The following is a 26,857-nucleotide window of genomic DNA, read 5'->3' on the forward strand; positions in this document are numbered from 1 at the left end:
GACAACTTCTTGCAAAAAGGGGGAATGTCACTAACCATATCCTGAGTAGGAGTCAGCTTGTGAAACTACAGTCTGACTTGAATGGGGAGGTCTTTACTCCTGGGCCATTTGGGCCAATCAGTGTTGAAGGATCCCAGCTGAACAGCCAACATCTTCCCCATGAGGCAGCTACACTTCAGCCACAAAGGAAGCAAGTTCTGTCTATAAAGTCTATGAACCAGCTTCAACCCAATCCTGAAGATTTAGTCAGGCAAATTACTGCGGTAACATCTCATTTCCTACTAAAAGGGAGTGTCCCTGTTGTTATATTTCCCTGTAGGGTGCAGACTGCCAGCTCTGCTCCAGAAACCAGGGCACAGGTGGAGGAGGCATGGCCCAGGACCCACCTATGTGTACCCACAGCAAGTGTAGCAACACCAGCTCACCCAGGGGCCATGTTGAGAGTGTGTCAGGGTCCTGAGGACAGCAATGGACCTGACTGTCCCTGTCAAGCCTCCTCTAGGGCTCCTCCCACCCTGCCCACAGCCCAGGACTCCATGTCAGCCCCCCAGGCCATCAGCTCCTATCCCAGCAATGATGCAGAAGGGCCAGTCTCCAGCTCCCCACAGCCTGGCCCTGCCCATATGTGGACCCTACTAAGAAGAAACTGTTTCAGACCCACACCAAAAGTCCACATTTTTAAGAAAAAGTCACATCAATAGGCAGTTTCATGATGTATATAAAATGAAAGCTCAAAGGGATTTGAACAGAAATTTAGATACTCAATTAGATACACTTAACAAGGTAAAATACCAGTATACTTAAAATATACTGTAAAATACAGGTATTATTAAAATACCACATATACTGTATTTCCAGCATAGAGTATTTACCAAGAAAAAGAAATGTGACTCATTGATCAAGTAGTGTAATAATTTTCAACTCTGTCTGATTGTTACTTTCAGGTAGTCAAGAGTAGAGTCAGATGTTCCCAAGTCATTATGTTCTCACATCAGCTAGTTTTGCATTTTGAAGAAAAAGAGAAGACAGTAGGCATGTTTAATAGCAGAAACATGTTATCTTATAAAGTTCTAAGATCTAAAGGGATTTTTAGAATTTATCACCTCATAGCTGCATCTTCTGCATAACTTATAGTTACCTTTTGAAGCCTTTTTCAAGAGATATGAGAATGACAAATCACACGTTCAGGAATGAGAGCTTTAGACGAAACACCAGACACTGCAAGACAAAAATGAAAAAGGTTTACAACATCACCATGGGGCATTAAAGAAATATATTGACACATTTCTAGAGAAATAAGGAAGTTAACATGACCCAAGTTAGTTCAGCACCTCACACTGATGCTAGCTTAGCGAAGTGCCCTCATACATTGCTGAGCTCACATGGACCTCTCATAGACCTCTTAACTCATCATATAACACAATGTCTTAGTTACATGAGCAGAGTTGCATAGACTCACGAGCAGCCTTGGCTTCTCCTAATTTTGATATCTGTACATCATGTGATGCTACACCTGCAGACATTGAATACTGGTTTTCTTCCTGCTATCTAACAGTGTGACTACTGTATATATGACATTTGATTTCCTCCCTAGTTCATAGATTAACCAGACGATTAATAGTATTGTGTTCCTTCCTTTTTATTTTTAATTAGCCTTTTTTTCCTAAATGAAGGTGCAAAGGCCAAACCCATAGATTAAGCTGACTCCACTGTTAAGTGCTCCTCATGTTTTTACATGTTTACATGTCTACATATGGCCAAGTTAAATAATTCTCTGAATTCATCAACATGCAATGTACATGTTGTTTTGCATGTAACTTGCACTGAGATTCAGTGTATAAGGATTGCAGAGTAATGCTCATTTATCTGGATAGATCACAGTCTGAGTTGTTTTCATTTTTGAGACAGGAGAAAACATCTTTGCCATTTACAGTTCATCTTTTCCACTAAATGTAAAACTTACATTTTAAGTATTCTGTCTTCGTCTATTCATCAGCACCCAGGACTTCTCAAAATTTGAGTTCAGATGTTTTTCAAATTTATCCAAACACCTTTAGTATAAAAACAAGGCTAGCCATGCATTCCCAGCTTCTGTACAAGTAATCAACCAAGGTTCTTAGCAGCCAGACTCATTTTGCCTTTGGTTAACACAGACGGGAGCTGCCTAGCAACAATTCCAAATGTAATGATAATCATCAGTTAATTACAATGATGCTTCCAAACTATGCAGTTAATACTTAATAGTGCTGCACAGACAAGTATCAGAAGAGCAAAATCAGAGTCCCACTATAAAAGCAGCATATAGGGTATTGAGTACCTGATGAAAGAAGTGTCTATTGTATTCCTACTGTTTTCCCAGTTTTTCACTGGTACACATTTATATGAGATGTTTGAAATATATTTTAATATATAGTCAGAGAACATGATATGCAGATGAGAGCTTATCTGTACTGAATTTATTGATTTAGGTGAACCAAAATTTTGTTACTGACAGTGTCGGGAGACCTAGTTATACTGGTAAGTCAGTTGGTGGAACTGACCCAAAAGCAAGATGCAGGCAGCAGTCTGGCAGAGGCACCAGGGAAATAAAGTCCCAGTGGAAAATGGAGAATTCAATAACAAAAAAATTGCATAAATTGGTCCAGAGAAAAACAAAATAATTTTTTGAATAATTATAACAAATTAAAAAGCAAATCTGATGTGTTATTGACCAAGTTCTGCTGCAAGAATTACAGAGACCTAGCTAAAATATATAGCCTATGTGTCACAAAAATCCTTGAATTTCATCCCTGCAGATTCTATTAACGACTCTGGATTTTAAGAAAAAGACCTGGAGTTACAGGACAGCATGGTCCTAAAACATTTAGTGTCTCATCTGACCCTTACACTTTTGGGGCAATATAACACTATTATTATTATTATTATTATTATTATTATTATTATTATTATTATTATTATTATTATTATTGATGACTGTAAATTCTGGGGACATCAGAAGGACCTAAAGTGCACTAATCTGTGTGCTGTATAAACCACTCAGAAGACTATTAAACCCAAAGAAAAATATTACGTCAGCCAAAATGTGCTTAAGTATCAATGATAGAAAACACAGGTTGGTTAAGCTATTCTGATTAGTTTACATAAGTGTATATTTTTTCATGCTTATTAGCATGTATATAACAATTTATACTTGTCCGTGAGTAACAGTCAGAGTTCTCAGGCCAGGATATTCATAGTTTCATGACACAGTAATACTGATCTGAATAGAAAGCAATAATCTAGGACACATGACAAGGGGCCACATTCTTGAATAGAGGAGCCAAAGGTCCGATATAAACATTGTTCGCTTGATAAGTGAGTTAATTTAAGATTTAAAGGACAAGTAGTAAATTCTAGCATGATCATTCACAAAGCCACAGAGAGGACACACAAAACCAACTAAACTAATGGATGGGTTGACAAATGCCATGGGAAGAACGTGGTTGTGCTCACCACAGACAACTTGCATTCCCACATTCAGAAGGCTCCTGCCATGAGCAGTGCACTATGCAGCATGTACTTTCTCGGCCTGACCTGTCAATGCTGTAACATACAACATGTACTTTCTTTCCTCATCTCTCTTCTTGGCCATCTGCAGAAGTGCCAAAAACAATTCACGAGTTCTTGCCTGACCTCATGTAGTCTCTCCTCCTCATTCCAGCTAAAAGATCAGTACATCCTGCTCCTACATGCATATCCTCATTCTTGATACTCCTCTGTATATCATCTTTCTAAAACATCTTTGGCCATTTGTACTTACTGGAGGGGTTGTCTTGGTTTTCCCATTACTTAGGCATTGTTTCCTCAACCTGTCTGTAGTTCTGCTTGTTGTTCTCCACACTGCTCAAAGCTGAGTGTTTTTAGGAAACCTTGTTTTGCCAGCTTATACTTCTCTGGTGCATTAAAGGCCATGATATTTAACTCATAAAAGTATATTTAAATCCATATCACTTACATCCCACAATGAAAGATAAAAATAAAATTAAAAAACCCACCTTCTATTATTCATTGGTTGCTCCTAACGACCAGTTTCAAAAATTATTGTATTGCCTCCTTTTCAGATGACTATATACATGTTTTAGAATTTGTAGATTTAATAACATTTAATAAAACATAAATTGTAGATTTAATAGTAGCATTTTCCCACAGAAACTGACTCGGTGGAAATCTTGTAAAACCGTCATGAATCATTATGCAGCTCATATATACTGCAGTCTAAACAGAATGGGATGTAGAGGATCTGGTAAAATCTTCTCCCTTTTGATAATAAACTTCTAAAATTCCGATATGTCTCTCCAGTCTTTCATCTCTGTACATATGTGTATATTTAGATCTTTAGTTCTGTGCATGAAAAAAACCACTCAAACATACTGTAATTTTAAGGTGTTTCATTCCTTCCCATTGAAGAGCTTTTTCATTCTGCAGAAGAATTCAATTTTAGCTTTTTTGATAACAGAATACAAATGTTTATCAATTTTTTTTTTTAAATAAAGCATATGGAATTCTCATTTGCTTAAAACCTACCAAATTCCAGACATTACTTAGCAAGCTTTTTGTCTTTTCTTTTCTGATGTCTTTAGCTCCATCATAGTTGGTCTTATGTTTTACTGATCACACCTCCTTTGTATGGGAATAGTATTTTCCTCATTTCAAAAATTGGTTTTAAAATAGAAGTCTTGTGGACAAGTTCAGCCTGATTCAATAATCCACAGAAGTGGGTGCATTACTTTTGCTATTAAACCTAAAAATGGAGTTCTATCCTCTATTTTTAGACATCTGAATATCCAGCAAAGCAACATTTTCAAGCAGTTGATGATACCAGCTATACCAGATGTGTCTATTCTTCTTAATAATTTCATGTTTTGAATGAGTAGACTTTTAACATTTCACAGCATCAAATGATACTGTTTTCAACTACACAAGGTAGATTCATCAATTTAATGCTATAGCATATCTATGATTAGTTAGAATGCACACTTTAACCTTATAATAGTCCCTGAATGGTTTGCTTCCCCCTCTAGCCAGAGCAGTTAGTGTGGAGGTAATTTGCAATATACCACAGGTGGTGGTGGTTGTGGTCATGGTCATGGTCATATCCCCAGCCCTTGAGGAGAGAGCTTTGTTCTTTGGCAGATAGGGAGGAGGCAGAGTCATAGGTACTCTTCCCTCCAGCAAGGTCATTGTTGTGAAGGGGAGGACCAGTTCCTGCATTTTTGGGAGTGTAAAAAAAAAAATGTAATTTTGGCTCTTCTATTACTCTCATGGAGTAGGAAAGGAGTGGAAGCTTCCGATTTGACTTTCTTTCTATAGCTCTGCTAGAAGCTAAAGAATATATTTGCCAGAAAGGATACTAATGTGGATGTTATCTTATGAATTCGTGATCATACTAGGCTGGAAATTAAATGAGGCTGAATTTGTCCACATTACTAGAAATCTTGCCACTCTAACGTTCCAAATGTACCGAGTTACAACATGTTCTCATAAAGTTTGAAGATTTCCCTTCACTTGGCAAGTGTATTACATCCCTTCAACTGGACAGCAAAGACAGGACAGTGAGATGGTGAAAGTCACTTTCCATCATCCATTCAGTATCCTTCATTATGACCATTTCATTGACTCATGGGTGTTATCAACACACAGACATAATTTCAAGAGCATGAACATGATTTCCCAGGACTTCAGTGCTATTTAGTGGGAATTTATATATGGCAAAGAACACATCATGTAGCCTAGGGTAATACAGACACTAGAAATACATCTTCTGGAAACATGTACTTGAAAGCACGGCAGACAAAAAACAAAAGTAGATTTCTTTTTGTCCTAGATACGTTCTACTCTTCAGCATGCCAAATAGGTTTGCCAGCTACTATAGGATTTTATGCTTAATTATTTGCACACAGAGTTCAGATAAATCATATAGTATAAGCACATAAAGTGGCATTGCCAATATTTGTGCAATTGGAAAAGCACATATTCAAATAGAGCTATAGATTTCTGTAATGTAGTTCTTTATATGCAGCAAGAAGCAGAGGAAATGTAAGACACGATAAAATAAAGGTGACTATGCACAGAATAAGACAATTCTACTTCATTTTTTTGTTTTTCTTTTCATGAATCAATCTGTGTCCTGCTTATTGCTTGTTTCCCTAAGGAAGTTAATTTTATTTGTTTTTACAGAAAAGCACCCAACACCCCCCTACAAGCACTCCCTTTTGTTCTGAAAGAAAACCCTGGTTTGAAAATGGACTTACCATGGGATATAGAAAAACTGCAAAGCAGAGAGGAAGACCAGCCTTTCCCAGCTTAGTAAACTCTGCCTGAGGAAATCAAAAATAATTCCCCTCTCTAAAGGCTACTGCCCCTTCACTCCCATTTAAGGGCAGACGCAGTTCTATATTTAGAACTAACCAAGTGATTCTCCCAAAACTGGGGTCAGCCTAATAGGCAATAAGGGTGTGACATAAAAGCAGAAGAAAAGCACTAGCCTTTATGCAGTTTTATACTGTATTTTAGTAAAAGACAAATGTCATTCCTTAAAAAAGCAGTTGTTTATATTAAAAGTGGGGTTTCTTTTCCCAGCAACACCAAGGACATGGGAAACAATTTAATGTCAGGAAACAGTTTAAATTTTTTACTTAGAAATGTCTGAAGTTTTAAAATAATCAGTAACTTAGAAGACCAGTGCGGAGATGTAAACTCCAGAATATTATTAGTAGAGACATGAAATCCCCTTAGTGCTTCAGGCTGTAAAATGAGCCTCCCCATTGCTTCCTTAAGAGCTCAATGGATTTGAGAATATAGTTGCAACATATAAAGACCTAGTAGTGGTATAAAAAACTATTATTTCCATCTCTATATTGTCACCAGTCAACCTGAGAGTGATTTCTCTGTGTCTTGTAAGTAAAGTAGGAAGAAATAATATGCATAGAGGCATAAACAGACAGAGGAAAAAAACATAGCCAAAGCACTCAATTCTGTGAGACCTTGATGGTCCCTGATGTTTCCTGATTATTACCAACTAAAATGGATGTTTGCTGCCTGTAGGGCTCCTAGTTTTCTACCCAGAAGCTACAAGGCACTGCTGTGGTGGCTCTGACATGTCCAGATATGACAGGGTAGCAGCACTGGCTCTGAGGAGCTGGTAAGTTTGGGCTCAGTCATTCTGCCCCACTGTGGTGGTAGACAACCCCACAGGGGTAACACCCATATGGAGGAAGGGAAGGAAGGGTAGGAAATCTGACAAGGCCTTGTGGCAAGTGTGAATAAATAATCACATTCCTCTTATTCTGTCTGGAAATAGGACAACATGTCTGGGAAAATCTGGCTATATGGGAGACCTAATCCCACTTCCTGATGGCCCATAATGACTCAAATAGTCAATGAGTCAGCAATATACAAAAGGTAAGGAATTAATTGATCTTAAAATGACTTGAAAATAACAATATCTATTTGCAATTTACTTATATAGGAATGGAGTCAAGGCCAAAGTCACCAAATTACAATCTTTTCCAGTGGTTGGTATGCAAAACTTTGATACATGAACAATGTTCTTTTTAAGTCATGCTTTCTTTTTCTATACTCATTTATGACAAGTAGTGTAAGAGGTAGCAAAGCATTTAAATAACTGATTCTTATCTCATCTGCAGTATTCATCCAAGTTCTCTAAGGAGCTCTGGTAAGGATCTTTCCTACTTCTGTATCGTCTAGGACTACCACTTGCTTGAAACAGACTTCTCCCTTCCTCCCATAGCTCTTGAATTATAACTCAGTCTGACAGATTTATATCTACAGAGACAGACACAGTGGAATGAGGGCATATGCCCTGAATGTAGATGTTGCTTCAGAAGCAGCTGTCAAAGTAATTAGCAGGTAATAATCCAGAGCAAACCCACTTTACTTACCCAGTTCCATCTCTTCTCTCTTATTGCATTTTCCTGTGGGAGGTAATAGGTCAGTTTTCAGGAAAACATTAAAATTCTTATTACACTCAGCTTTTAATTTCTTGTTCTATATTTATTATCTCTAAAGAAAAGGTGTCTTCTACAGCCTGTTCTGTTTGCCTTTACACTTGAGCTCTCCTCGATTTTAAGTTCTTTCTTCAGGGTGTGGTTGATTGACAAAAATGTGAAAGTGTATCCTGAGGGCTGTGGGAAACATGACATAGGCAAGAACAAGCCATGTAGTGGAGCCAATCTAAGGTTGTCTCCAGGTAAGTCAGTAAATAAATTCTCCTTCTCTTCATAAATACTCACAAAATAGGATAGAAAAGAAAGATTAAATATTTTGTTATTCACTGGTGGTGAAATTTGGGCAGCAGAGCATCAAAAATTATCCAGCATTTTAATAATTAATTTACATTATGTTCTCAAACAAAGTTGCTCCCTAACATAGAAGGTGCCTTCCCCTGATTCCTCCACTTCCCAAACAGCAGTTCTTCCCTAAGACATGGGGTTTTAAAGCAGAAATTTAGAAGAGTATCAAAAGTCAAGCACTTCAAACTGAGCATGTGCTAAAATCCCTTTTTGAACATGCTATTTTAGAATTACTTCTTTATCTTATACCTGTCCCTTGATGTGAGTTGTTTAACTGGTACAGGTGTAAGTAATGGCTCAACTACTCCAGCAAAGGGGAAGACAAAGAACTGAAATAGAAATCAGAAAAAAAGATGCATTAGCTTTTTAGCTACTGGATTAAACATCAAAACATAAAATGAAATGAAATGCAATGATGTTAGAAGAGGTATGTTTTTAGCCTTTAAGGGTGCCTTAATAGTGGCCTTGTGCTTTTAGCTTACTCCAGTTCCAAGAAAACCCAATGCATCTTTGTATGGCAGCTTCTGAATTCCAGCTTTGTTAATATATTAGCCCTTGATTTCTTCAAATACTTGTTGCATATTTATAGTTTCATATAAAGTAAAATATTGGTAACTAGCAATGAGGTACTTCGTCTCCACAGTAGTCCTAATTATTCACAAAGCGCTGTGGTGAGGTTTCTAAAGCTATGCTGGAACAATGGATACTGTGCACTGGTGATCACAGAGTAGTCTCTTGGATTTCCTTCCCAGCTGCCTGAGTCCTAGCATCTCCCTTAGAATTACAAATGAAAGACAAAACAACACATGCAAATTCAATCACACAAAAAATAAATCATGCTCTTTCCTCAGTTAGTGCTTGGTTAGAACTTCGGGTTTGTCAAGTGCGGGCTCTGTACACAAACCAAATAGAACGTGTCATATTCAGAAGAGAATACCATCACCTGAAAGAAACAACTAAAAACAGTCTTGGAGGCAGTGCACCTGCTTATGAAGATTAGCTAACAAGAGAGCAGTAGCAGATGCACTTGACTGCTGACAGCACTGTAAATGCATTCATGCAGCTGAACACAAATTCTCAAGGTAAAATACACCTTACTGCCTCTTTCAGGTAGGGAGAGAACAAACACATAATGAATGACTCCTAAGAAGCTTAAGCACTTCTCTCTCTACCTCCTTCTTTCTGCTTATTTTAATTTTTTCTTGATGCATTTTTCTTCTTCTGTTAAAACTCCCTATTTTCTTTTTCAGCGCCCAGCTTGCAAGTATTTTAAAGATAGCCACACGCAGCTGAAAACTGCCAAAAGCTAAAACTACCCTTCCCAGAAATGAGGCTAGGCTGTGTGGAGATGAGACCAGAGAAGAGCCAAGTCATTTGGAGGAAGAGGAGAGAACACTTGCAACTAAGAGAACACTGTACAGCTCCTAGAAGAGAGGATAACAGCAGCTGGGAAAAAACAAACAAACAAAAAACCAATCCAAAATAAAACAAACAAACAAAAAATCACAAAAAAAAGCCAACAGAAAACCCCTCAATAAAATCAAAAAACACAATTACACTTGCTAGAAGCTATTTTAAACAGCCAGATAAGGATTTTCAGCCAGAAATTCAACAGAGCTAGACTGAACTGTTTCCAGGATGTCAAACAGTTCCAGCACAAGCCTTTGGACAAATACTAAAATACCTGAGTATACAAAATGTTGGCATTTTTTCCCCTGCAACACAAGATAAAGTGAATATCTTAGTAAGTATCCTTATTTATGTTTAAGAAGGCAAACACAGCACTGAGTTACAGTGAGTCAACTATTTTTAAAATATCTAAACAATAATGTGTCATCCTGTTGTTCAAGGACCCCCCTGGGAGCACATCAGAGTCAGTGGTAAGTTTTTACTGACTCAGGAAAGCTCAGATTCGTATCCTTCTTGATTTAATGCCTCTCTAAAAAGTTAACAGGGGTTAGTTCAGCTGCAAAGAGAAAATACAGGGTTGCCTGATGGAGCAGAAACAACTTCTTTTGTGAGTTACTGCAAGTGGAGATGAGTATATTCTCCATTGCTTTGGACAGTAGTCCAAATAAAATACTCTAGAGCTGGTAACGAGCTGACAGTGATACTCTATTTAAAATTGGGGCTTCAGCCAATGGGAATGGCTAAATATGCTTTGGCTAAATATGTTTTAGCTTAATATGTTTTGCTAAATTTTAGGATGAACTAAGCAAATTACAGTCTTGCCAGTGACATGAAGCTACAGCTCAGATTTTAAATACTGAGTGGGTTGTAATTCCATCAAATCTTTTGAAAGCGTTTCTGATAAACCTTAATGAAAACAGCAGCACTTACTACAGTTTACTGAGTTAACTAGACAAACCATGCCACAGGGATATATACTGGTAGTATATCAGCTCTGTGGCATCTCTTCACTTACCTTTACAATAAGATCTGTTTTTCAACCAAGTGCAAAGACAAGGACCATAAAGGTGCTTGCCTTACCCTGGTATATTTATTCCAGTGTCACACAATACACTCTGCAGATACCTGCTGCAGCAACAGTTATCTCTACAACTAACCCCAATGTCACCAACAGACTAAATCTTGAGAGAACCACAGCCTGTAAGAAGGCAGAGACAGGAACTACTTACACTGCGTGTGGTCCACAGGCTTCACCACCCTGGGAAATTCAGGCAAGACAGCTACAGACCTGAGTCCATCATTGAGTAGCACCATCCAAAGCCTATTTTAGTGTCTTCATGTTTTAGTAACTGTCAGCTGTGAGGGCTACTGCTCATAACAGTATTTATATATAGGACTCACACCAGATAAGCACAGACAACTAAGGCACAGAATCACAGAATGTTTGAGGTTGGAAGTGACCTCTGAAGATCTTATCCAGCCCACCCTCTCAAACAGGACTGCCTAGAGCTATTTGTCCAGGACCATGTCCAGATGGCTTTTGATTATCTCCAGGGATAGAGACTTATGCTGGTTTTATCTGGGATAGAGTTAATTTTCTTCACAGTAGCTGGTATGGGGTTATGTTTTGTATTTGTGCTGAACACAGGGTTGATATCATAGAGATGTTTTTGTTATTGCTGAGCAGGGCTTACACCAAGTCAAGGACTTTTCTACTTTTTGTACTGCCATGCTGGCAAGGAAGTTAGGGGTGCATGGGAGGATGGGAAGAAAAACAGCTGGAACAGGTGACCCAAAACGACCAAAAGGTTATTCCAGACCATACAACATCATGGTTAGTATATAAAGTTGGGGAAGAAGAAGGAAGGGTGGGATGTCTCTAGTGATGGTGTTTGTCTTCCCAAGTAACCATCACACATGATGGGGCCCTGCTCTCCTGGAGATGGCTGAACACCTGCCTGCACATGGTAAGCAGTGAATTAATTCCTTGTTTTGCTTTGCTTGTGTGCACAGCATTTGCTTTCCCTATTAAACTGTCTTATCTCAACCACAAGTTTTCTAGCTTTTAGCCTTTTGATTTTCTCCCAGTCCTACTGGTGGGGGAGTGAGTAAGTAGCTGTGTGGGGCTTGGTTGCTGGCTGCGGTTAAACCACAACAGTAACTACACAACCTCTCTGGACAAACTGCCAGTTTTTGGCCACCCAAACAGTTAAAAAAAAAAAAAAATTAATGGTCAAAACCTCTGTGCTTCAGTTTGTGTCTACAGACTCTGATTCTCTTCTTCTTGGCTCGCAGAAACTGAATGTCACTAGTGAAAATACATGACATTCTTCAGATTCACACACCATTTGCTGCCTGGTTGCCTAATCTCTCTCTGTTCTAGGTCAGTGTTTACTGCAAACAGATGCACACACTCACTCATCTCACAGACACCCCACACCTGTGGGTTCTCTCCAAATACCTTCATGTAGAGTGTAGGGGCACCTACACCCCCAGCCTGACTCCAGTCACTGGCACCCATTCAACTCTTGCAATCCCCCCAGTAAATGGTAGTCAGCCCATGCAGCACTCACACACATGGGATGAAGAGTGAGATTACACAGAGATAGTTAAGAAAGGCTTAAAAGAAGACAGGACAGACTGCAGTGATCAGGCACACCTGACTTTAGTTGCTTCTCAATCAGATCATCTTGATGGAGTAAGCATTCTCACACTCCACTACCCTTATCAATTAGTGCCACTAACCAAGTTTGTTTCTAGTTATTGAATTAATTATCAATAGTCAGTCCCATTTTTTGTGTCTGTGTGTTTATCTCCTTTTCCTTATCATCATTTAACATGGACCTCAGTCAGATAATCTTATAGAAAAAAAATCTCATGCTCTACATATCCTCACGTGGATAATGTGGAAATTATCTGCTTCTGTTTTACAGGAGAAAAGGAGAAGGAAAGGAATACTTAACAGGTCACACAGCAGATCACCTGCATGATGAGTCCAATATGAGAGCTGATGTGAAAACCTCAAATGGTATCAGTTTCAGGCATATCCCACTATTAAAGGTCATTGAACTTTGTCATGGCATATCCAACAGTTCATGTCACTGAAAGCACACAGCTATGATGAGTATGGCCCATGCCACAAATGACTATACTGTCTGACATATATGATCATTACTGTACTCTAGAATAATGAACTGTTTCAGGACCAAATGACTTATATACACAACAGGTTCAAGGAGTGACACAGCAGAGATCTGACAAGATTTCACTCTAAATGGACAAGAACTATTGCAAATGCAGCCCAGGCACAATTTTCTTTAAGAGTTATGTCAGCTGGACCTCTTAATTCCTGTTCCTCACTACTGCTGGCTATCTTTGATTCTTTGGTTTCTATAAGCAAAAGGAATTAGTTTACACAGGTAGATATAACAAGAAGTGTGCTAAGACTGATGGTCTCAGGGAGGTCTCAAATTTACACTGTTTAAATAGATTTTCATATTTAGTAAGAAAAAAAGAAAAACTGTTAAGCAGAAGTGTTAATGAACCACAATGATCCTTCTCCAACTGCTCAATAGTTTCTTCTCCAGGTCTTCAAAAACAATATCATAGTGCATAAAACAAAGCAATATTTCATTACAGAAGACAGACTGAAGAGACCCACTTGATTATTTCATCCCATTCTCCAACTGCTGTTTCTCTGCATGGTCCATATTCTGGTGCTTCAGATCAACCTGCATTTGAATGTTACCAGTTCTCTCCATTTCTGCTATTTCTTCTTAGTTACTGCATGGCTGGGAGGTTTTGCTGAATTCTTTGTCCATACCATTTAATTGATCATTTACTCTTCTCACTCTTTGGCATTCAGTTGTCACTAAATCAGTCACTCACTAGCATCCTTGACTCATATGTCAGAGTGTCAAAGATTCTTTTGATTTCAAAAGGTGCTTTTCCCCAAATAAAGACTGTAGGATTGCCCACACAAACACTCTTCATATTGAAATGCAACTTAGACAAGTTATTTGTATTTTGTTCTTTTTATTTTTTGCATTATTCATCTAGCCTTTGTCTTGTCTCACGTACTGTGCCTGCTGAGTATTCCTCTGCAACTGTATTTTAATCACAAGGTAATGTTTACATTGCTGACTGAAAAACTTACAGATATTAGTTTATATATTTTGATTCCTACCTTACTGATATATGAATAAAACAATTTTTCAATTATTCTTAAATGTGATCTGAGGAAGTTAAGTTTCCAGATACCAGATAGCTTGAGATAGCAGTAACATTTTTACAACACAGACAGAAGAGAGCCTGTTTCTTTTATTCTGATTTCCTATTGCAATAAGGCAGCATTAGGTATCACTCTGGATTCTTCTGTAACATATTCTAAGTAACAGGTAGGCAGATTCAGAGAGCTGCAAGGCCAAAGTAGGCTTTCATCCAGCTTAATAAATATCTTGAGGCTCACGTCAAGATATTTAGATATCAGAGCAGCACAGAATGTAAAGCTTTGAATGCTTAGGACAGCTGTCCTCCCTCCCTGCCTCGGTGGCCTTTCTGATTACACTTATACCCAATCCCATCCGCTGGCAGTGTTTCCCAAGTGACACAAATACTACAGCAGCACAGGAGAGGAAAAAATCTCGAGCTGAGTGTGGACGTCAAGATGTCTGGGCATTTACAACAGCATAACAACAGCGTTGTAACATCACAGCAACCATCGGGGTTGCTCAGGACACTTCAGAGAGTGACAGATCATTGTTCCCTCCCTGAAAAAGGGAGCAAAATCAGCTGCTTGGTGTTTCCAATGCATGGGAACTCTTGAGGGGAAACATATAGTTTGAGGCCACTAGAATCATAATAATCATTGCCTTATTTATACCTCACGGTCTATTCAGTTATGTTGGCTACTTTTGTGCAGTGACACCATGCAATTGATAAAATATGTGGTCAAAACACCACCTGTCTGAAGTACTTGTACTGTAAAAGGATATCTCTCTTAATTTGGACATATCCAGGGATTAATCCTTACCTATTGCTTGTATTTTTCTCCAATTCTTAATTCTATTTAGTGTAAAAAAATTTACCTTTTTTCCTAGAGTTAAAGCTTGCCTACCTTTACCTTCCATGCAGTAGTTCTTGCTGGCTTCTTAGATTTCGTAAATCACCATATTTTCTTCCTCTGAAGGTGCTCACACACTAACCCTCAAACTTCACCTTCCCATTGCAATTGCACTGCAACTGGTAGATAGAATGTTGGTCTCTGACTGTATGCTGTCGGTGCAGCCTGATAGCACAGAGCAGTCAGGACTTCTGTGACCAAGGTAGCAAAACCCAAAGAAGTAAAGTAAGTTTGGGTTTTAGATGTTTATATAATTGTAGATTTCCAGATCTGGGAGAAAAGAAAGTGATTGCTAAGAAAATCTTGCAAATAGGCAATGAAATAACAAGGACATAAAAGTGGAGAGTCAATCAGAGATGAGGGATAGACACAAGTCATGATAAACATTAAGCAATGGAAGATTTAGTTTGGAGTGATGAGTTACCAGCAGTGTGCTCTTGTACTTTTCTTCAATTCTTTATTATATTTAGTGTAAAAGAATTGTGCTGTTTTTCCAGAGTTGAAATTTGCCTATCATTACCTTCAATGCAGTCATTCACATGAGAGCAGCAGTGTGAACTTGCCAGCAGTGTGCCCTTCTGGCCAAGAGGGTCAGTACAATCCTGGGGTGCATTAGGAAGAGCATTGCCAGCAGGTCGAGGGAGGTGATCCTGTGCCTCTACTCAGCCCTGGTGAGGCTTCACCTGGAGTGCTGTGTCGTGTTCTGGGCTCCTCAGTACAAGAGAGACATGATACTCCTGAAGCAGGTCCAGCAGAGGGCTATAAAAATGATTAAGCACCTGGAACATCTCATACGAGGAAAGGCTGAGGGAGCTGGGCCTGTATAGCTGTTAAGTATCTGTAGCAGGGTGCCAAAAGGGCAGAGCCAGGCTCTTCTCAGTGGTGCCAAGCAATAGGACAAGAAGCAAGAGACAGAAACTGATGCACAGGAATTTCCACCTAAATATGAGGAAAAACCTCTTTACTGTGCAGGTGACCATGCACATGAACAGGTTACCTAGAGAGGTTGTGGAATCTCCCTCACTGGATATATTCAAAAACTGTCTGACACAATCCTGTGCAACGTGCTGTAGGATGACCCTGCTTGAGCAGGGAAGTTGGACAAGATGACCCACTGTGTTCCCTTCCAACTGTACCTATTCTGTGATTCTGCTACAAAAAAATTAATCTTCCAGGAAGAGAAAGCATACAGAAAGAGACACCTTACCAAAGAGCATCTTAGCATTATGATCTTCTCAGAATTTTTCTGGGAAATGCTAATTGAGCAACCTGCATTGCATTCTATACTGTAATATAAAAGCTTCAACTTGAACTTCATCTGTGTGCCTATAAAAAGACAAATATACTTTGTAGATGATTTTTCCTGCTTAATCTTAAGTAGAATTAGTATAAAGTTGTAAAGAGTATAAAGTTGATTGTGATAGCTGTTGATGAAGAGGCTGCCTGACAAATTGGAAGATCGTGTCTTTGCAGGAATCATGAAAGGAGCCAGCAAATGGAGGCCTGTTGAAGGGAAAGGAAGAGCTCTTTTCTGGACTTGGTGAGTTCAGATGGGCAACAAAAACAGTGGCTGGTTTTCTGTGCATCTTTGATCGATCACACACTTTAAACTCATGTATGATATATCTGGAACAGAAATACTGCCTCCATTTCTGATTTTTAAAAAATATGGCACTGAAAAGAGAACAGATGACTACACAAGTATCCCTCTAATAACAGAAAGGACACATACGAGCAGTGTCACTCCCTTTCCAAAGGAAGTATGACAGCAGTTTCCTCATGTGTCACATGCGTCGGGAAACAATTATGCCTCAAGAGAATCACATGGAAATAGTTCATTAAAGCTCTAGTCTTGGGTAATATAGAGCAGCTCTCTCAATAGTTGGACTTCTGATTTGCAGTGTGCCTTTTTAGTTTTAAAGATTACCTTTTGCTATTCTTCCCTCTTCCACCTCCCCATTTCCCCTTAATAATTCTCAAGAAGAAAGAAAAGGGAGATGTCCAGATGTGCCATTACTAGTGCCAGCCCAGGGGATCAGACAACAAGAAGGAAGACAATGCCACCACCTCTGACCACTCACAGACACATAACAAGCAGGGTAACATATAACTTACTCTGATTGTTAATCATGACCTGAAATTGGGTAAAAGGATGGAAACTACTCTGGGGAGCAGCACAGCATAAACATTTGCTTAGTGTTTTAAAACTTTCCTAGGGATCTGCTATTTGCCATTGGCAAAGACACTAAATGTACCTCTAGGCCTGGTCTAATAAAGTCATTCTTATATTAAGACAATACTTACAATATATGCTGATTTTTAAGAGGATCTTTAAGAGGAAAGGGTCTTAAGATCTTTAAAAGGAAAAGGTCAAAGAATTGATTTGCATTCCAGAAGCTAATGAACATTTTCTTGTTGAATACAATCTGTTGAAAGAAAAGACTAGGGAACAGCAACCAAGCAAGGAGAAAAAGTAAATCACTTTGTATAAAAGAGATCAGAAGAGGAACCAGGTATGATTACATCTTTCTAGGTAGAAAAATTACAGCTAAAGATCAACACCAAATATCAACAACTTCCTCCAGGGAATAATTTAAATAATAACTGTCCAAAGACAGGTCTGCCTGAAAAAAAGTTGTTTAAAATTGATAATATTTAGAATCCCCTCAGATTTCTTTAAACAGTCAAGGAAGTCTCATGACTTAATAATTCTGGCCACTATTTACAAGACTACTAACTAGCATTTCATTTACCATCCTTGGAATACTTTTTTGTGCATTATTAATATTTGCATACATAAGCATTTACACTGCGATTCAAGGATGATAATTAAGAGATTAGAGCAACTGGTATACCAGGAAAGGGTGACAGAGCTTGGCTGTTCATCTTGGAGAAGAGAAATCTCAGGGGATTGTATGAATGTGTATAAATACCCAAAGGCAGAGTGCAAGGAAGACAGAGCCAAGCTCTTCTTAATGGTGCCCAGGGATGTGGTGACCTGTAGATTGGCCTGGGGGGGCTGTGTGTAGGGCAGGGGGAGTCTCTTATTAACTCCAAAATTACATTTGGAAAGAAAAGTTGTAAAAGCCTCCTCTACACCTTTGACTTGTCTTCAAACACATGTCATAGCATTGGCCATCAGTGAAACTGGACTGATGAGGAAATATCTCTTTCTTATACCACAGAATACAGTCTTTTGAGTAAGGAACCAAAAATAGTAGAGCAAGGTTTCTATAATAGTGTATTTGCACTTAGACAACCAGCCCATTAAGACACAGGATTTTACTTTAAAGCCTCATTTAACTTCTGCAATACATTATAATTCACAAATTCCAGTTTCAAATAGGCAAGTTTGAGTGAATATTAATTAAATATTGCAAATTATTTAAACTTCATGCTTCAATATACTTAATAAATGTCAAAGTTCATATTAAATATCATATTTGTAGTATATGAAACAAGTAGCTTGCAATCAACAGAAATTGCCTCCAGATAAGTACAGCTGTGGATATGGAATTGGATATGTGGATATGTGAATACAGAAAGGCTTCTCTGGTCCAAGGAGGACTTTCAGGCCACAACGAAGGTGTACCTACATTGTTTATGAATTCTTAGGCTACACTTCTGTCTTCCCTTTCACACTAAGAAAGTGCAGGAGAGCAGATTAGCCACGGGTGTAGGGCTCCACCTGTGCTATGTAATTTGAGGAATAGATGGAAAGGCCAGTGCATCCCAGCAGAGCGGTTGGATGTGAGGCTGCTCCCACCAACCTTGTAGCTGTCGTTGCTGGCAGCTCACCAAGCCTGAGACCAAGGTCAGAAGATCTTGCTCAGCATGAAAGAAGTATTAGACCATTTTCCAAAGGTATCCTCAGAGACAGCCTGCCCTCTGAGATGTAGACAGATGTGGTCCTTGGCCAGGCAGCTCAAGATTTAGCACTGTGACCTGCACCTGCCTGTCCCCTCATCCCTGTGCTGTTTAGGAGGGCATGAGGCTCTGCTTCTCCACTGTATTCCTCCTCTTTGGTATTAACTTCTGCTTGAAATAAAAAGGGATTAAATCTTCCCTCTCCAAATGACTGTTTTTGACCCCATGCCCAATCTCTCTAAAATTTGAATAGTCAAATATCAAATGGAAATAGTTTGACTAGCAGAACATACAGGACAAACCTGGGATGTGACACTCAATATAGGCAAGAGAAGGGCTTCTGTTTATTACCAGTATCAGTACAGTTTCAGTACAAGGACTTTTTCTAAAACTCAGAAATCATAGTTTAAAAGGTGTTTGCTATCTAGTCTAGAGTAGAATATATCTGTGACACAAAGTTTCTCTCACAAATATGATCTATTTCCTACAAATCTTACCAGCATTCACTTCTGTCAGACCTTCATGCCTTTCCTTGGGAGTTGAGCTAGGTCAGTTGTTGGTCAGTGTAATTGGGCTTCAGAGACCATTCCAGCTGCTGTAACTCCAGCACTGTGCTTCAGATCATTTATTCTTTAAGTAATATTTTCCACAATCATTTACTTAGGAAACTATTTTAGTCCTGACAGGCTGAGAAACACAGTGAAGGAAAAAAAAAATTTAGAACTTCTCCAGGATTTGCACAGCTAAAGATCTTGCCCACTCTACGTGACTCCTGAGACAGCATAAACCCAACATAGGCTATCAAAATAGGGAGATGTGTTGCAAAAGGGGTGTCACCTATAGAGGCTAAAGAACAAATAAGAAAGGCTGAAAACTGATAGAAAATAATACAAATAGATATGATGACAATAAGAAAAAAAATGAAAAATTATTTGTTGATCATTCTTCTATACTAAAACACACACACACTCATCTTTTAAAATTCTTCCTCCTCTATAAACAGTAAACTGAAGAGTCAGATTTTCACGATGTGGAAAGGCTACTTCACTTGTCTTTTCCTGACACACATACTAAATTTAAAAAGAAAACAAAAAGAAAAAAAATCTAAGGCAAAGAGGTATGCAAGGTCAACAGTCAAAGTTTAAAAAGGCTTCTTTCTCAATAATGCACTTCTCTTTTCAGCCAGACGCCCATTTGTCTTTCAATATCTCTATCTTGGGAGTTTTGTGCAGAGTTTTTAAATAACACTGCTATACAGCTTAATGAAAATAATCTGCCTATCTTTTATAAAATGACTTTCTTTGTAAAATAACTCTGTTACACAAATTCAGGAGTATCCAGTCTCCATCCCTTGGGATCCTCTCTGAAGATACGGATAGCACAGAAAATCTTCAGAAAGTGCTTTCATCAGGGTTCATCTTAAACTGAAAAATTATCAGCTATGTTACAGACACTCTCATCAAAACAGCTAGTTCTGTAAAATACATTTGCCAGAGAAAACAGCTTTATCCTTACCAGATAGTTTAGCTATTTCCTTCTTTCTTTTTCTTTTTATTTCAAAAAAGCAAATTATTAAACAGCTAGGTCCATATATTCTGTCTAGCTATTCATCTTACTCCCTCGGGTTACACTGAATGACTTAAGTGCAATTGAAATTGAAATTTGACTTGCTAAATTCATTTGACAGATGGACTAGAAGAATGTCTTATGTAAAAATAACTTGGATATAGCCATAAAACCTTTTTTCATTTATCAAGATGTTTTCTTTTCTTTTCCTAATATATAGATTAAACAAACAGTGCCTGCCTGAGCATGATTACCATTTTAACATCTGGAATGTAAGGAGTTCTGTGAAGATGAAATACAGATTTTAAGTGTTTGGCTCTGACAGACCTTTTAGTTTGGCTGCAATGCTTCCTACTTTCAAGTTTACATAAGAAGCCTCTTACCTTATGGGTAAGTTCACAGAGGAATACCGATATCCTTGTATCATATACCAATGATTGCTGCATACTCAGTGAAATAATATAGCCATTCCATTAGAACAAGAAATGCAGGGATACAGAGAAGAAATGGATGATTTGTAGAGAGAAAGTAACAAAATGACAGCAGGAGAAGAACAAACACATGGGCATTTCATTTAGGATTACTAAACTCTGTAATGAATTTTCATATCAGCTCCTTTTCCTGCTTTTCATTTCTCAGCAACACAAATAACGTTGCTCTTGGTGCTGCTCAGTAGAAGTCACTACCCACTAGATGGGGCCCCAAGGCAAGAAGTTCTCAGTTCACAATGTCATGTTCACTCTGAAAAGCTGCATTTCCAGAAGAAAATTATAATAATGGCAAAAAGAGTTCAAGAGCTTGAGTTGAATTTGTAATTTCCTTCATAAGAGTATTTGAATTCTACTACCACCTACACCAGAAGATAAGAACAGACTCTCAATCCCCCAAATTCTTGGCTACCTAATCCAACATCCTTAGAAAAAAAAAAAAAAAAAAAAAAAAAGAAAGAAAAAAAGGTCCCTATATTCCACCAATGAAATTCAGAAGATTTTTCACATCTGTGTCTAACTACACAGAGGCTACACCTACTCACAGGGGAGAAGGGGAGAACAAGCACAAAATGAAAACAAAGGGAAACAAGTAGCATCATGTGTTTCTTACCTGTTGGTCTAGACAACAGTAATCTCATCATCCCTCAGGAAAATACATTTCCAAAAACCTACAGTCCTCAGAGACCTTTCAGCTCTGTCTCGGTCTGCTGAGCACTCAGCCTCCCACAGAAATGCATCCGTTTCTTTGCCCATTTTCTGGTTCATAGAGACACCCACAGAAAATGTTGATCTTCACATATTTAATAGGAAAAGGGGTCAAGAAACAAAAATCTCTGCACTTTACGGCTAAACACATAACCACAGATTTAGGACATTATTCTGATTTTTTTTTCACTTTTATGCTCAACTGTTTCTCATTTAATCTGTCCAAAGTTGATTCTCATCTGATGATTTATCATCATGTATACAATTGTCCTACAATGTGAATGCAGACTACTATTATATAGCTTATCCCCACATTTGTACCTGAACTCCTTACCACAGACTGTCTTTACTGTCAGTGGAGAAAGTCACTGCACAAATGCAATTCATCCTGTTCCAAAGCAGCTGACTAAAATGTGTCCTCCCAGGATAAGCAGTTTGGATATAGATGCCAAAGCTGCAGAGGTCTCAGTGCTGTGCACAAAGGCCCCTGCATCTACTTCTCAGATGAGACACTTTTCCTTAGTTTTGTGTTTAACAACATATAGCCTTATGAATAAAAACCAACTTTACAAGCATCTATCTGAAACCATTTGACTCTTCTCTGGGAGTTTCCCACTGCTGAAGTGACAAAATTTCAGGTTTTAGCTTAGATGTATAAGCCTAGAGTTACAGAGATAAGCCAGAAAGTGTTAACTGCAAAATATTCAAAAGTTAGTTTGAAAGTTTAAAAAATATGTGGTGGGAGCTTACTAACATGGTACATCTCAGGAAAGAGAAACAAACCTCTAAGTTAATTATTCCAGGAAAGGTTAGCCACGTTATGGTCAGACAGTGCCATAAACTGTCTCACACATATTTCTGTCACCTCTATGGTCTGTTTCTGTTCTAATGAAAAATCAGGCTCCTGATGTTCACAAGATTTAGGAAAATAATTTTTCATATCAGCTCTGCATGGCAACAAGTCCAGTGATGGGCACCTACCATGCTGGGTGAAGACAACCTGGATTTGTTCATGCCAAAATGGGTAACAGCCAAGCCAAGGCTGGCTGAGTTGTTATCATGTTTATGTCTGCCTGGATCAGACCCTGGAGTGCCAGCCTTCTCGGAAGGCAACTTCTGAAGGTAGAATAATTGGCTACTGAACCTAACAGGAGATTCTCAGGCATGGTAATTCAGTCATCAATACTGTAACAGGATTTGAATGCCCCTTGATACTGTGTCAGACTAGAACACACGGCACTTGCCCAAACAAAACCTGAGTACAATCAGAATTCAACCTGAGCAAGGCACCATTGCCCATGGAGGTTTGAGTGCAATCTTCCTGCTCTGCTAGCTAATATAGCTTTATAGTGCAGACATGGTCATGCCAGTAGTTCTAGAGATCAGCCATGACGTCCATAACACTCTTCATTTTATTAGTACATATATATATAGAGAGAGAGAGAGATGGTAAGCACAGAACTTGGTAGACTTAAGAATGGAGCAGTTGCTGAGAATGAAAAACTGCTAAGCAATATTGGAGTGAAGGCAAGGTGGGATATAAGTACCACAGGAGCAATACAGAGGCAGAGCAGCTTGTGCATGTTATGGCACAGTCACCAACAATCTCGAAACCTGTAAATGTAGCAGGGGAGAACAGCATGCCATAAGAGAACTGACAAAATTAAAATGACGAAATGGAATCAGTAAAGTGTAAACTCAGGGTTTAACTGGAGCAAAGAAACTAAGACAAGACTTTTCTATGTTCATGTAGGCTGGCATAGGAGAAGGAACACGAGCTCCAGATAACACTGAATATTTGTAGTGACTAAAATAGGAAAGTGCTTCTGAACAGCAGGCATGGGAGAGTCATTAGTTTCTGATGACAACCAAATGTTCTTCAGGAGCTATGCAGAGTGGGTCCATTCTAAAGAATGCCTTCTCTCTCCTTTACAACGCTTTCAAACTAGACTCTCCTCCCATTCAGTATATAAGGAAGGGGGAAGGAGATCTATTCCTTCATCCTCATGAATGTGGCAGCTTTTCTTTGCTGCCTCCTACACTTCATCTGCCACTGCTTTAAATCTGCCCACTCTCCCCCTTTCACATGGCTCTTTTACAGCTTTATCTCAGATACTCCTATGTCACCTGCATGCCTTGTTTTGCCAAGGTCACTTTGTCAGATGCCATCAGCTGTTCTTTCTCCTCACAATCTTTTCATTAATCATTATATCCATCAATCAATTATTTTCCATGTTCATGTTATCCTCTTTGAGGGTTTTTAATTTTCCAAGTTACTTTTCTCCTGCACTTTATTAGACTACAGCATGCTTAGCTCTCTCCAAACCTCAGCATAAGATTACATGTGAGTGGGTGAGCCTATAAGCTCTCAGACAGTGCTCTCAACATAATTAGAAACATGTCATCTCTGTTCAGTTTATCCTGAAGTTACTCAATAGTACTGAAGACACTTCAAGAACTTACCAAATACAGAGCAGTGTATTTCAGGCATTGAGATTTTTAGTAATAAACTAATGAAGAAATTAGGATGTTGGGTAACTTTAGGTAGACTAAAAGGACTGTTACTACCTTAACAAATTTTTCAGAGTGTACAGTCTGAATATTTTTAGCTGCAGAGTAAGCAAAAATTAATCTGATTTCTTCTTGTGCTTCTTAAAGGAACAAGATCAACTGGTCATTATCTTTAATAAGACTAATGAAAGAATTTTCATATTCCCCACTTAGAGTTTCATTTTCTAAATCAAACATAGCCTGTGCTCTGAAACTCTTCATTTCCTAACACTCATTTCTCTCCAGTGACTCCACATTTCCAGTGTCCAAGGACAATGCCACCTGGCCAGCTGCTCCCTGCCTCCATTTCACACTTAATTTTACATCCACAAGAGAAATATTTAGGACCATTCATTACTTTTGATCAAGGTGTGATGGGAATGACTTGCGTTTTACTCCACTTAGGAGTAGCCCACAGTTTTCCTGCCCTACTGCAGGCCTTTTCTTTTTACAATATCCAATCAGAGTACGATTCCAATCCCAGAGAAAGATGCACGTTGGGACACTTTGTGTGATGAAGCACTTCTGAAGAGCAAACTCCTCGTTGTTGTCATGCAGCTCACTTTTACTGCCAGCCATGGCATATGGGAGAAAAGGCACACTCGGGCTCCATGTGGGTGACACAGAAGGTAAAATCCATGGAGGAAACAGGAGGAAACTGGTACACTTGTTACTACAAGATAGGAACAAACACGGAAAGACCAAATGGCTAAACTAGGCCTACAAAAAGTGTCCAGGGTCTTGTTCAGAACGCTGAGATGAAATGGATCATATGGCATTAAGAAATTAAAAAGCAAACAAAAAAAATCAATAAAATAAAAACTAACACACAAACCCCCAAAACAAAATCAAAACAAACAAACAAACAATAAAGATTATTTCAAGTATCACGTTGCTTAAACAGTTTGGGAATGGGATGGTAGAATAATAGCCTTTCATTAATTATGTCTAGGAGACTAATAAATTTGTTCTGCTGGTCTCAGGGAAGAAAATTCACAACCCGAAGTCTTTCAGATCAACAGTCTGAGCTCACTTTGGGCACCTACAGGGCTAAATGGGCCATATAAGTTACTTGCTACTCACCTGGAATGTCATGTATGACATAAAACAGTCTCAGGTGAGTCCCTCCAGAAAACTGCATAACTGTAGTCATAAGCTGAGGTAGCAAACCCAAGATCTGCATCTACCGAAGTATTCACACTATTTTTTACAGTTTGGGATATACTAAGATTTCTAGTTAACAGACTTCATGTCCTCTTGTTGGTGCACCCTCCTGTCCTTCTGTGTTTTACTATTTGCCATCTTTGTGCTATCTCCCTTTGACAACATTGGAGTCAGCTTCTTCAAATCTGTCCTGCAATTTCCTCTACATTTTCAAAGTCATTCTGAAAGAGAAGAAAGGTAAAGCTATGGCATTTTATTCAGTTCTAACCTGTTAGAGCAAAGTCCTCAAGAAAAGGCACATTTTTAATATATCTACCAGTCATTAAATGAGATTTTCTCCCTGAGTTATTTCTCTTTCTGTGCTTGTTTGAAAATATGATACCAGTGTGGCACAGTGTGGCACATATGCTTAGTTTCCACACAAAATAATGCCACTCAATCCCACAGGTGAAACTGGATCTCACTACAGTAAAAAAATACCTGTTCTCCATTAGCTCACCTGGGTACAACATTTCACCAGTAAGACTATGCTGCCACAAGCACGTAAGCTAAGCACAAGCATTTCCTGATACATCAGCTATTCTAGTTAAGGTTCAAGGATATTTCATATGTATTTAGGATGAAAGATAATGCATGTGTATGGTAGTATATAATACTCTCTAAGCATTGTTAAAGCTATTTAAATGCAGAAAAAAACCCCCAGTGTTACACGGAACAATGACTGTGATGAATTGGTTATAGTTTTAAAGGATCAGTGTGTTTTATGTAAGATGCAATGACCTCTCTGAACAGCAGAGGACATTTAGTTATTCCATTTTGTCCTTTGAATGGCATCCAGAGGAAAGAACAGTGGGACCAGTGAAGAAACTCACCCTGGGGACGGGCAGGGAGAAAGGCTCCTTTGTGTGGTAGCACAGGCAGAATCCCACATGCTCACTTTCACACACAGACAAAGGAGGAAGGGCAACATTTATCTTTTCTGTTTTTCTGATTTTTTTCTTTCAAGGTCTGCAGCACAAAATCACTCACAGGCAAGCTGTCAGCAAGGAGGAAGCATCCTGCATGCAGGGACCCAGCCTGGGAGATATCACTTACCGCAAACCTGACGCAGCAAGAGAAGTTGCTGTGAAAGGACACAGCAGAGGAGAGCTCTGAGAGCTGTGCAAGGAAATAACAGATATAGCTGCTGCTCTAATCATTTGCACCAAGTTTGCAGTGATGAGCTCAAATCACCACGCTGCTGACCTAGTATGGGATGCCAGAGGAACTCACAGCAGTCAGTGGAGAAGATGGTGTGAATTAAAGCTGAAGTAAAACGAGAGTGGCAAAGCTCAGTATAAGCCTAATCCCACACACCACACTGTGTTCCTGCTGCGCTTCGACTTCACTTGTAAATCAAGACAGATGCATTGCAGCAACTGGGCTTCTCTGCTGAGAGGATTGCAAAATCTAGATCAGAGAGATGAGAAGAGACACCACTGCCTGCAGTGATTGTGGCCCACTGCCAAGCAGGAATCAACCATGTTGAGTTTTATTCCTGATCCTGGTGCTCTTGTGCCTTTTACATTAAAACTGCTGCATAAGCAACCAAGAGGGACCAGAGCCTTAATCTGTCTGCAGCAAACGGCAGA

The 26,857-nt window shown here is 38.9% G+C and overlaps 1 protein-coding gene across 5 annotated transcripts in view; it reads right to left on the bottom strand.

The window, feature by feature from the left end:
- The window catches only part of MYOM2 (myomesin 2), a 97,406-nt gene extending 71,055 nt beyond the window's left edge, over positions 1-26,351 (bottom strand). The window contains exons 1-3 of one of the 5 annotated variants that reach the window (XM_050315429.1): positions 26,322-26,351; positions 7,941-7,973; positions 1,139-1,218 (exon numbers count right to left, since the gene is read on the bottom strand). The gene's annotated coding sequence lies outside the window, so the exon portion shown is untranslated. Of the gene's footprint in view, positions 1-1,138; positions 1,219-3,799; positions 3,884-7,940; positions 7,974-20,699; positions 21,007-21,417; positions 21,558-26,321 lie in introns of those variants that run through there. The other 4 variants (XM_050315428.1, XM_050315431.1, XM_050315430.1 and 1 more) reach the window with 4 other exon arrangements.
- Positions 26,352-26,857: the final 506 nt, after the last annotated feature.

Source organism: Myiozetetes cayanensis, unplaced genomic scaffold (genome assembly GCF_022539395.1).
Source record: "Myiozetetes cayanensis isolate MyiCay16 unplaced genomic scaffold, myiCay2020 scf2-11, whole genome shotgun sequence".
Lineage (NCBI taxonomy): Eukaryota > Metazoa > Chordata > Aves > Passeriformes > Tyrannidae > Myiozetetes > Myiozetetes cayanensis.